Consider the following 13,007-nt stretch of genomic DNA (forward strand, 5'->3'; position numbering starts at 1 on the left):
AAAACAACGAGAAATCTATCCTATCTTAAAACTAACCGAGGAGCACTAAGGAAAAAACTATCCAATCTTAACACCAAACGGACAAGGAGAAATCTATCCTATCCTAAAACCAACCGAGGAGCACTAAGGAAAAATCTATCCCATTTTAACACCAACCGAACGAGGAGAAATCTATCCTATCTTAAAACCAACCGAGGAGCACTAACGAAAAATCTATCCCATCTTAACACCAAAAAACAAAGAACAGTAAACAACAAAACGGTAATAATGACAATTACTTAAACAACTATACAGTTAAACCAACCATAGAAACCCTATAAAAGGAAATAGTTCTTGATGGATTGTGGGACATTCCCGAGAGTTGATTGACCTCGGGGGGGCCACCCTTGGGTGAGTGTCTTGTGATAACGGCCGAAACACTCTATGATCCCGGGGACCACAACTGATGACATGTCCTGCAGTTCTTGGAAGAGATTTTTCAAAATAATATAAACCAAACTTTAAAAGAAAAAGTAAAATCTTTTGCACAAAAAACATTGAATAAAACCAAAAACAAATGCCAACATTAAAGAACCGAACTACAATATGAATAACGTACCAACCTGAAAAAAATCCAAACTGGAAACTACTTCATTCGAAAGAACGGGTCAAAGTACACGAGGACATTAAGACCAAGAATAACATGCGCCGGCCAGTGCCTTGCCTTGGACCTCTATCCTAACTGCGAAGTCGTCGGATGACGTGGGGAGATCCATGAGATATTTTAATTTACCTAACCCTAACCTATCAGGTGCCGGAGGAGTACATCTCTCGTGAGCTGTTCGGCACTGTGCAGTGTCCAAGCCAGAACTGCAAAACAAACTCATCACTGTCACACCAACTTACTACGTGCAAGGTTCACAGTGGGCAGCCGCAGCCATTAGCAGCACATTCTCATCCTCACATCTTTGATGTGAAATCTCCGGATGGTGCAATCTGTCCCACTGAGTCAGTAGAATGGGTCTCATTTTGTAACGTGTATATTAACACTGTAAAGCTCTGGGTCTGGCGTTATTTTTTCACTCCCTCTGCGGGTGAGGTCTAAGTTATTGTGTTATTTGAAATTACTTGAATATCTTATGGGAGTTTGGTTTGTTCTAGTTTTGAATCAGATTGGTGAATCAAGAGGAGGCATTGGAGGAATAGGCTATTTGAATGGCAGGTATTCATTCCTTGGTGCCTCTTAACTGTTGGTTACGGGGGACGATGGTAACGACGACGATAGTCTTCAGCTCTAGGCTCCCCTATAAGAGGGGTGAATAGGCTATTTGAATGGCAGGTATTCATTCCTGCCATTCAAATATGGCAGGAATGAATACCTGCATGAATACCAATGTTGGTTACGGGGGACGATGGTAACAAATTTGATTCAGGGGTCTAGGGTGACTTTACTCAAAGTTTAATTGAATTGTCTGTTAAGAATGAGTACTTAAGAATGAGTCAAATGTAATTACAATTTGTAACCTCAAACTCTTTTTATTAAGTTGATGGAAAATAGTTTTATCAGTGCAATTTAAAGGTACATGTTTTCTGTGCATCCTTGTGTATTTTTATTTTATAGGCTGTTCCTTAATACAGTAGTTATTCTAGCTATGTGACGAGGCAGTTTTGTTCTTTCGACAGGTAAATCTCATTTTCCATGCTTTGTTAAGCAAGCCTTTTCCTGTTGGATTATGTTTCCCATCTTCTCTCAGAGCTCTGAATATCTATATGACTGCAAAACCTGTTATTACTGTTATTACAAGAAGGAAGCGGCCAAGAAGAGCCTCCAAGAAGGCACCCAAGCCCGTGTTGTGTGCCCTATCTTTGCAGCCAATTCCAAAAGATCATGACTGAAAAAAAAATCTGGATTTAGCAAAACAAAATGAACACTTTGACTGCAGGCAAACACAACGCAGATTCAGCCGGTCACACTTGGATCTATAAATGCCCGTAACACAAATAAAGCCTTGTGTCCGTACCTAACCCTAACCCAGAGAACGAAGATCACGGCCGAACATCGCAATATGGACACCAACAAGGCCACTCCTGATTTGAAACCCAGTGCGCAACCACCAAGCCCTGAAGACTTGATGGAAGCCCGTCGAGTAGATGAAGAAGGGAGCAAGGTGCCTGCTCGGGAATCTATGTATATGTTCAACGGTGAGTTTGTCAGTGTCACCCAGATTCAGCCAGAACTTGCACTGCCCAATTTGGAATTTTTGTCAGAGTGTCACCATTGAACATATTTCGAGTTGGAAGTTGGAATTTGTCAGTGTCACCATTGAACATGTGTCGATTTGGAAGTTGGAAGTATGACCATTGAACATGTGTGGATTTGGAAGTTGGAAGTTGGAATTTGTCAGTGTCACCCAGATTCAGCCAGACCTTACACTGCCCAATTTGGAATTTTTGTCAGAGTGTCACCATTGAACATGTGTCGATTTGGAAGTTGGAAGTTGGAATTTGTCAGTGTCACCATTGAACATATGTAGATTTGGAAGTTGGGATTTGGAAGTATCACCATTGAACATATGTAGATTTGGAAGTTGGAACCTTCCCAATTCCGACTTTCGACTTCCAAATCGAAGTCGCAACATGTGATAGTCACAACATGTTGTACTTTTATCCCCAATAACACAGCTCCGGATGTGTTGGTGGCCAGGGCACTGGCACGATTACAATCCCTCAGGTTTGAATAGGCAGAGAACTCCGGCATTAATGACCCTTTGACAGGATGGATGGAGAATATGTTTGGGAGGTGGAAAGGCATGATCCAGTCAGTGCCCGTCGCGGGAATAATGGCAGTAACCGTGTTAATTGTAGCCGGCTGCCGTTGTATTCCCTGCGCACGAGGGCTACTGCATCGGCTGATCACCACAGCAGTGGGCGCTACAGAAGCGCCAAGTGCCATTCAGGCTTACATGGGGATCAGATATGATCCGGTGAAAGTGGACGAGACATCACCTGAGGGGCCCGACCCTATCCAGCTGTAATATGTAGAATAGTCAACACCTATACTATTCTAGTAGAAGCGCCTGTATATAAGATAATCAATATCCCGGATTTACTTTTAATTATTGAACCACCAAGACGAGTTGTGTTTGTTATTATATAGTATTGTTTGGTTGCGAGTGCAACCCGTTATTTCTGTATCGCTGCATTGATAATGGTACTGTTGATCTTCTTTGAGACGGTTGTTTACAGGCCACCTGTTGCTGACACGACGACGATGGAGAACCTGTTTGGAAGCTCCCATGATGTAAAATAAACCTCTTTGTGAGCTGAGCCCTTGACAAGGAGGGACGAGTCTTGGGTTCATGAATTACAGGCCCGACGGCGACAGAAGAAACAATGGCTACGATAATAACAACGCCCAAAACCACCCACATGCAATACACGAAGATCACCTGAACCACCCATATCCATGCTAGCCTATGAATCATTTAGATTTTTTAAAATTGTATTATGACTACCAATTTTTACTTTACTTTTGCACATGTTGAAAATTGTATGACCTTGTAGCACATAACCAAAAGTGTTAGCTCAGGATTTCTATGGATACTTTTGTTTGAGTGCTGTTTGACCATATGATTGTATGATAACAAGATATATGTTCATTGTTGTATTGTTAAATAATGACCTGTATTTCCAATGAGATCCACAATGTGAATACCGTTTCAGTATTATCTATATATTATTATATATATTGCGATGTTCTTCAGGGAAAGAGGGGTCGAATCCAAAGGAATAGCTTTAAAGAGACTTTATTTGTATAAAGTATTTTCGGTATGGTAAACTGATAGAGAGAGAGATTGAAGATGTGTTCTAAGCACGTGCGAGAGTATTCTCCTAGCTGATCACAGGCATAAACCCACCCATGTCTAGTCGCTGCCGAGAGTTCTGATCTGCCTCCACGAGCTGGAGGCTTCTTATGGACTCAGCGAGGACCGGAAGACTTGGAGAGGAACCGGTGTGACGTAATCCTCTGGTCTGTGGTGCTGCCCTCTGTGGCTAAAGTATCTATTGCAGCCTTCAGTAATGTCCTGCTTTCCCTTGTGGCTATGTATAGTATTTACGGCTTATATGTTTGGTCCTACCCACTATTGGTTAAGTGAGGGAAATACAGCTTGTGTTCCTAAAATACGTAACAGTCCCTCCTTGGTCATCTCAGATGACCATACAATAATATTTTAAATCATAAACACCATTTACCACACCGAAAAACATATCCAAAGTAGGATCAATCATCGACACCATCAACCGTTGTGGGAAGAACTCTTGAAGAGAGGGAAAAAACCACTACGCGCCCATAATACTGAGAGGGCATTCACCTTGTGGGTCTCATTGGAAATACAGGTCATTATTTAACAATACAACAATGAACATAAATCTTGTTATCATACAATCACATGGCCAAACAACACACAAACAAAACTATCCATAGAAATCCTGAGCTAATACTTTTGGTTATGTGCAACAAGGTCATAAAATATTCAACAGGTGCAAAAGTAACGTAAAAATTGGTGGTCATAATACAATTTTAAAATTTCTAAATGATTGATAAGCTAACATGGATTTGGGGGGTTCAGGTGATCTTCGTGTATTGGTGCGCCGGTTCATGTGGGTGGTTTGGGCATGGACTTGGGGAGTTCAAGTGATCTTCGTGTATTGGTGCGCCGGTTCATGTGGGTGGTTTTGGGCGATGTTATTATCGTAGTCATTGTTTTTTCTGTCGCCGTCGGGCCTGTAATTCATGAACCCAAGACTCGTCCCTCCTTGTCAAGGGCTCAACTCAGAGAGGTTACTCCTACATCATGGGAGCCTCCAAACAGGTTCTCCGTCGTCGTCGTGTCAGTAACAGGTGGCCTGTAAAACAATCGTCTCAAGGAAGATCAACAGTACCATTATCAATGCAGCGATTCAGAAATAACGGGTTGTACTCGCAACCAAACAATACTATATAATAACAAACACAACTCGTCTTGGTGGTTCAATAATTAATTATTCAAGTAAATCCAGGATATTGATTATCTTAGACACAGGTGCTACAAATGGTGGCATTTTATTCTATATATTGTAACTGGATAGGTTCGGGTTCCTCAGGTGGTATCTCATTCAAGTTCAACTGATTATATCTGATTCCTACGTAAGCATGAATGTCACCTGGCACTTCTGTAGCGCCCACTGCTGTGGTGATCAGCCGATTCAGTAGCCCTCGTGCGCAGGGAATACAACAGCAGCCGACAACAACTAACACGGCTACTGCCATTATTCCCGCGGTGAGTACTGACTGGATCATACCTCTCCACCTACCAAACAGGTTCTCCATCCATCCAGCTATTGGGTCACCAATACCGGAGTTCTCGGCCAACCCCAACTTGAGGGATTGCAGTCCAGCCAATGCCCTGGCCACGGACCCATCTGGTGCTGTGTTATTGGGGATAAATGTACAACATGTTGTCCCTATCATCCCGCACACCCCTCCTCGTTCTGCTAATAACAAATCTAAAGCTAGCCTATTCTGATAGGTCATCCGGGAGGTGAAATCCAATTGTTCGGACAGTCCTTTGACTGCCTCTTCTGTAAAATTAACAAACCGTTGTTGATTATAGTATATGTAATTTATTCAGTCAACATTTTTATTAATTGTAGACCACCAAAATAGACAACCCGGTCTCACGAAAAGTCGTGACACTGTCACGTTATTTAATCTATTGAAACGTGATCAGGATCACGTATTTTCAAAATGTTCGTGTTTTAAAGCACAAATTTCCGGCCGTGGTGCAAACAATATTATTCAAGAGTTATAATCAAGCCCAACACATCAATATTAGTGACAACCCATTAAATACGATATGATTTCTAGATGTCATGGCAACGTCCGCTCGCGACACTGGACTTGCGAGGCGTCGACGCGGACTTTCATTCACATAACCAAAAACAAGACAGTAGATGGCTAGATAAAATAAACATCAAGACATACAGCGCACCTGCATTTAATATATCCGTGAATTGTCACAATTTCTCAGAATCAAAGGTGAAAGTAGAAATGGGTGGCCAAAAGCTGTCATATTGATAGTTATCATTGACTTGAAATACATGGGTTTGAAATTTGTGCTGTAAAACACGAAAATTTTGAAAATACGTGATCCTGATCACGTTTCAATAGATTAAATAACGTGACAGTGTCACGACTTTTCGTGAGACCGGGTTGAAATAGAACTGATTCAAATCCTGCCGCTATCTGATTCTGGGCTTTATGTTTGTTGGGGACCCCTCGGGGTACTCCTATTGCGTCTATGTATATGTTTTTATCAAAACTACCCGGGACTGGTGCATACTCTCGTTTCCGACGGGTCAAATCCGGGAGACCACCGCTGCTGGATAATGTGAGATCCATCACAGTCTTGCTATCGGGTAAAATGTAGATGGGCATTATTAACTGCATGATTGCGCATGTTCCTGAGAAATTAAAGGGGAGAACTCCCCTGAGGATCTGACCTCCACAGAACCACCATATATCACTACGGGCACGGGTCATATTGGACAACAATTTTATCTCTCTAGTGATGTTACAAGAGTCAAGAGGAAATGATCCCACCTTTCTCCCTGTTCCCCTTCCTGTGATACAATGATAGTCCGGAGTTAAATTAACTTCAACTCTTGGGGGTATAGATCTAATCGGGGTCTGAGGATACATGTTATTTAGTCTGGATTTTATTGCAATTGAGCATCCTGGGATGTGGCCGTCCACGAACAATTTCAATAGACAAACAAAACCTTGCGGTGAATTATGCGGGGTGATTCTAGCGGGGGCTGTGGTCAAGGAGGGGCGGCCGGCGGCACAGATAATGCAGTTGGTCTTGCCCTGGGCCCGGGCCGTGTAGTTCATCCATTTTAACCACATGTTCTGATCAAGCTCACCCGTCTTTACCTCCAAATATTCTTCGTGCGTCCCTCCATTTGGGTGCACTACCGGGGGTGGTGAGAGATGTGGCGCTCCTAAGGAATCATACGTCCCTCTCGATGGAAATTTATTGGGCCCGCATGCAACTCCTGATAGATGGATAACTACTTTTAGGTCCTCCCCATAAGTATCCGCGGGAATGAGTAAATCTGCCCTTAACTTTATGAATATTGACTCTCCCTTGACTGCTAGACCATTATTGCTCCAGACTTCCTTATAGCCATATAATCTTCTGGTAAGGGAGATTCCCTTTTGGATTTCCTTGTAGTTGGACCTCAGGGGATAATAGCCCTCCTTGTACCCATGATGGGTAAGCCACGATGTCTGAAACCACGCCTCGCAGGAATAATCTCTCATGTAGCTACCGTCTCGTCTGGTACTTACGCACATGTACTTTTCTGCCTGGTAGACCCGGTCCTTCCTGGTCCCACAGGGCAGCATATCACAAAAATTCAGCTCAAAGATACTTTCTATCCCTCGACAGTACCTTAACGAGACCTGACCTGTTGTTGTTGGTTTAGGCGGTGGGTACCTGGCGATGTTGTCTCCCGCTCCTTCTTGGAACAGGACTACCAGAAGGAATCCTACCAGGTACTTTTCCAAGGGCACGCTGTGGCCCATCGTCTTGGGATGAGGAGTGTTTGTCCTTGGCTTGGAGTGCAGCTAGGTCGGTCAGGGTCTCAGTCCACGATCTGCCAGGAGTATCTGCTTTGCGGCACCGGCTCAGGTGGTGCCGCAAAGGTGTCACCGACGTTGGTGAAGGATCCTCTGGATCGGACGGCTTCTGGTCTGTGATCTGGGAATACAACTTTCAATCCTTGATTTAATATTCACACTACATCCCTCCTTGCGCATTGCTTCAGCCATGCACATTAAAATTAACCAATCCTAACAACGGTGTAGTGCAACCAAGTTGAAGTTCCTTTCCTTAATCATCTGTACATAAACCAATCCATTATGAAGATATATGAAGACCAGTACATACAAAACCAAAGGTCGATAGTTGTGGGTCTATGCAGGCGTCTTGAGACCACGCTGTTGTTAAATGCAGTAAACCGTAAATGTTTCATGAGTCAGATGCGCCGTAACTTATCAGAGTAAAAATAAATATCAGACTATGAGACGCTGACGTTGTATCAAAGCGTTACAGCAGTAGCAGTGGCATTTGAAAGGTTAACCTACTACTTCTGAATCTAAATTGAGCCTATATTGTCCCTGGCGAGCAGATGTATTGTTAATCCATTTCTTATCTTATAAACCAAAAATTATGAAAAAAGGGAAATTACAATGTTAAAATTTGTATGTTCAACATCACTTCTTTGTAACCGTATCTGGTTCTAATAACAGTTACCTTCATCATACTACAGGACAGGACAGGGTTGGGGGGGGTTTCACGATAGGATCTTTTAGAGAGATTCACTCCTATGTACATAGCATACCACATCAAACGTGTATACGCCTTATTCTCTGCCTTTTGCATACCACATCAAACGTGCATATGTCTTAGCAAAGTGAAGTAAAGTAAAACACAGTTTTATCTTTACTTATTTATAGCTATACATGTCCCGGACACGTCCATTACTATTTCCAAAACAGTTTTTTTAGCTACGCAGGTCCCAGACCTAACTATACCATTACATGAACAGTATTTATTATTATAATTATCTAGTTTTTTGTTGGTCAACATCAAATCGATCTAAACTAGGTAGAATAAGAGTCATCCGAATTATGCACATCTGGGCATTAAATATAGGGTGATATTCTAAAACAAAACAAAACCTGAACCTAAAAGAAAAATTCAGAAGTTATTGGGTGAAGCATATGTTATTGCGAGTTAATTATAATGAACCATTTTCTAATTATTTTAGTTTTATATGTGGTATGCTTTCAATATCCCCTCGTGTATGTATCAGTCGAGTAACCTCCATTATTTTGGTGGCTCTGACACACACAAGAGGACATTCACACATGGTATATGAATCCACCATTTGTTTTCATTCTATATTTTTACTTATTTTTATTTTCATTTTATTTTTATCGCTATATACACATTCTTAAGAAAAGCACGAACGAAGAATAATCATAACATGCATCAACAGACCTAAAAAATAAGCATATTATTCAACAATTTGAGACTTCAGATGGGATTTCTTCCTGCGGAGCCCTTCATTTTCTAAAGGGTCCGCAGAAAGGTCTGCTGAGTGGCCAGGAGTTCTTACACATTCAGAAGTGTTGCTGAGGACAGCTGCCTCACAACAAACCAAAAGCCTTTGTTGACCATATGGTCATCTAAGTCATCATTCCTTAAGATGTCATAAATATGGTGTTGGCAGTTCCTTATCACTTGCGTCTCTGCGCTTCACTGGGGATCAAGGATAACGGGCCCAAACCAACACTGGACAACAGAGGAACAGAGTGAGAACTGATATCCACTAACCTCAAATGATTTTGAACGACCCTGCAGAATAACAGGGTGACAAGACCACATGGGAAAATACAAACATACAAAACTTAAATTTGAACATTATCAAAATATCTTAATATTAAAAATCTCCATTTCAATATTAGGCATCATACTTCTGTTACCGTAACGTTGTCAGTTGGGGACAGTCGGGGTTACGTACGACTGTGCGTTTCGGTTGACCATTAAACTGGTTGTGATATATTGTAATAATCGAGTATCCACTGTCTTGGCGTGTAAAGAAAAAACGTAACACGTATATTGTTAATCAAAATTATGATGAATTATGGATTACTTTTGTAATTTAATTGTAAATATTGCCAATTATTAACCATAGATTACATGAAGACTTTTATTATTTTCATAGTTTGCAATGAAATATATATTTTATTCTTTCTTATTTTGGTATTTTGGACCTCGTCAGGTCTGTTGAACTATGCATTTCTACCGCTTGTCCTCAGGATCCTCTATCGGGGGGGACTCCTCTATTGGAGGTTATCCCAGAACTCTTCTAATAAGAATCCCCAGGCCTGGATAACCCCGGACTTCTGTGGACGAGCGGTGTGCACGCTATGGACAACTTTAAAGGCTAACCGTTCATGATGTGGAGTCTAGATAATTATTTCTATTTTAAGATCACTGTGTAACTGCCGTACAGGGATCTGGTTGATGCAAGACCCCTGGGTTGGTGCCCTTTTGTAGGACTTCTTTCGGTTCTGGAATCCGGCTTTCCTAATTGTTGAATACAAGATAATGCATGCATATTGTGGTACGATATTATACCTATTGCAATCGCTCCAATGGAGGCAATAGTTGACCTTTTAACATTTCACGCAGTGTTTATTCGTATGTAGTAGCTGATTATAGCAGAATTTAACCCATGTAGATTTAATATTCGCAAAAAACGTATTGTAATTGTGTCTACCGCAGTTGAGCTAACTCCCTCCTTGGGCACCGTTTAAAACTATGTGCACCATTTATTAATTCGACATATTATTCTAGCAGTTGAACCCCGTGTCTATTTGAACCAGTCTGGCTCTCTACCTGTCTTGCTACACAAAACGCATGTTGAATAGACAGAAGGGCTCAGTAACCTGAAAAAAAAGGTTTGGCATTCGTTCTTATACTGCCATTTTCTGGAGAGAGAAATAATTAAAATCAATGCAGAGAAGTAAAAAGATGAGTGTTTGGCAACTATAATGCTTGTGTTGCCACCTCCTAAAGAGAAAAGAGAATTAATATTTTATGCACAGAAGTAAAATGATGATCGTGGGCAACTGATCGTTGTGTTGCCACTCCCTGATTAGAAAAGAGCATATTTGTAGTAATGTTAACGATTAAAAATGATGAATGTCGGGCATCCATTACTGCTCGGGTTGCCAAGGCCTGACGAGAAAAGAGAACAAATTTAGTACAAATGCAAGAGATCGGCTACTTGGAAAGCTGGGGGTCGTCTAGTTGGGACTTATAATAGTTATATACTTGTGGTACATTTGGAGATGTTGAGATGAAATTGGGAATAATCTTGTGTTAACGACTAGGGGGCACTACCAAGAACTACAAATATGGCTGCGGTGCATACTACATACGTATCAGCCGACTACAGAAACTTCTCTGAGTTCTATCTGTCTGGCTGAAAACTGTGGTACCTTATGGCATAAGGCTACCACTTGACCGCAATTTGCGCTCTCAGTACACTTTCTCCGCGCTGTGTGTACATGTATATATACACAGATAGTCCTATGTGTTCCTTGGATGATAAGGGGAACTACAAATAAAAGTTATCGTTGTTAAAAATAGCGACAGAGAGAGAGATGTGTCATGGGAGAGACTGGGGGTTGGATTTACGAGGAGGGTTTAGGCGGGAGGAAGAGATCTACGAAGGGGGATCGAAGGAAGGGGAGAGGGGGGGTTGGATTCACTACCAAGAACTACAAATATGGCGGCTGGTAATACTACATACGTATCAGCCGACTACAGAAACTTCTCTGAGTTCTATCTGTCCGGCTGAAAACTGTGGTACCTTATGGCATAAGGCTACCACTTATCCGCAATTTGTGTTCTTAATACACTCTGTTTCTGCGCTTTGTGTACATTTATATGTACACAGATAGCCCTATGAGATCCTTGGATGATAAGGGGAACTACAAATAGAAGTTATCATTGTTAAAAATAGCGACAGAGAGAGAGAGATAGAGAGAGGTGATGTGGGAAGGGTGGGGGTTCATTCTATTCTCTGGGGAAGGGGGGGGGGGGGGGGTCTTTATGAGGGGGGGTGGGAGATAGGGACTAAAGGATGGGGAAGGAATTTAAGGGCTGAGGGAGGGCCTACCTTTAGACAGGCAGGCAGACAGAGAGAAAGAGCGAGGAATTGGGAGTTACAAGATTGTACAACGTTAATTACTTTTCAATATCCCATATTGAAACTGTGGAACAACCTTCCTGGTTGCCCAAAAGTAATATGTCTGTACAAACAAAGTGGATTTACAGATTTATCACATGTATACATACAGGTGCTGGTGAAATTATTAGAATATCATGAAAAAGTTGATTTATTTCAGTAATTATATTCAGAACGTGAAACTTACATATTATATCAATTCATTACACACAGAGTGATATATTTGAAATGTTTATTTCTTTTAATTTGGATGATTACTGACAATTACTGAAAATCCCAAATTCAGTATCTTAGAAAATTAGAATATTAGTTACGACTAGTACAAAAAATGATTTTTTAGAAATGTGGGCCAACTGAAAAGTATGAACATGGAAAGTTTCAGCATGTATGGCAATCAATACTTAGTTGCAGCTCCTTTTGCCTGAATTGCTGCAGCAATACGGCGTGGCATGGAGTCGACCAGTCTGTTGCACTCCTCAGGTGTTATGAGAGCCCAGGTTGCTTTAATAGTGGCCTTCAGCTCTTCAGCATTGTTGGGTCTGGCATCTCGCATCTTCCGCTTCACAATACCCCATAGGTTTTCTATGGGGTTAAGGTCAGGTGAGTTTGCAGGCCAATCAAGAAGAGGGATACCATGGTCCTTAAACCAGGTACTGGTAGATTTGGCACTGTGTGCAGGTGCCAAGTCATGTTGGAAAATGAAATCGTCACCTCCATAAAGTTGGTCCGCGGCAGGCAGCATAAAGTGTTCTAAAACTTCCTGGTAGACTGCTGCATTGACCCTGGACCTCAGGAAACACAGTGGACCAACAGCAGCAGATGACATGGCACCCCAGACCATTACTGACTGTGGAAATTTTACACTGGACTTCAGGCAACGTGGATTCTGTGCCTCTCCTGTCTTCCTCCAGACTCTGGGACCTTGATTTCCAAAGGAGATACAAAATTTACTTTCATCTGAAAACATAACTTTGGACCACTCAGCAGCAGTCCAGTCCTTTTTGTCTTGAGCCCAGGCGAGACGCTTTTGACGTTGTCTCTTATTCAAGAGTGGCTTTACACGAGGAATGCGACAGCTGAAGCCCATATCTTGCATACGTCGGTGTGTGGTGCTTCTTGAAGCACTGACTCCAGCTACAGTCCACTCTTTGTGGATC

This window comes from Gadus morhua, chromosome 20 (assembly GCF_902167405.1).
Source record: "Gadus morhua chromosome 20, gadMor3.0, whole genome shotgun sequence".
Taxonomy (NCBI): Eukaryota; Metazoa; Chordata; class Actinopteri; order Gadiformes; family Gadidae; genus Gadus; species Gadus morhua.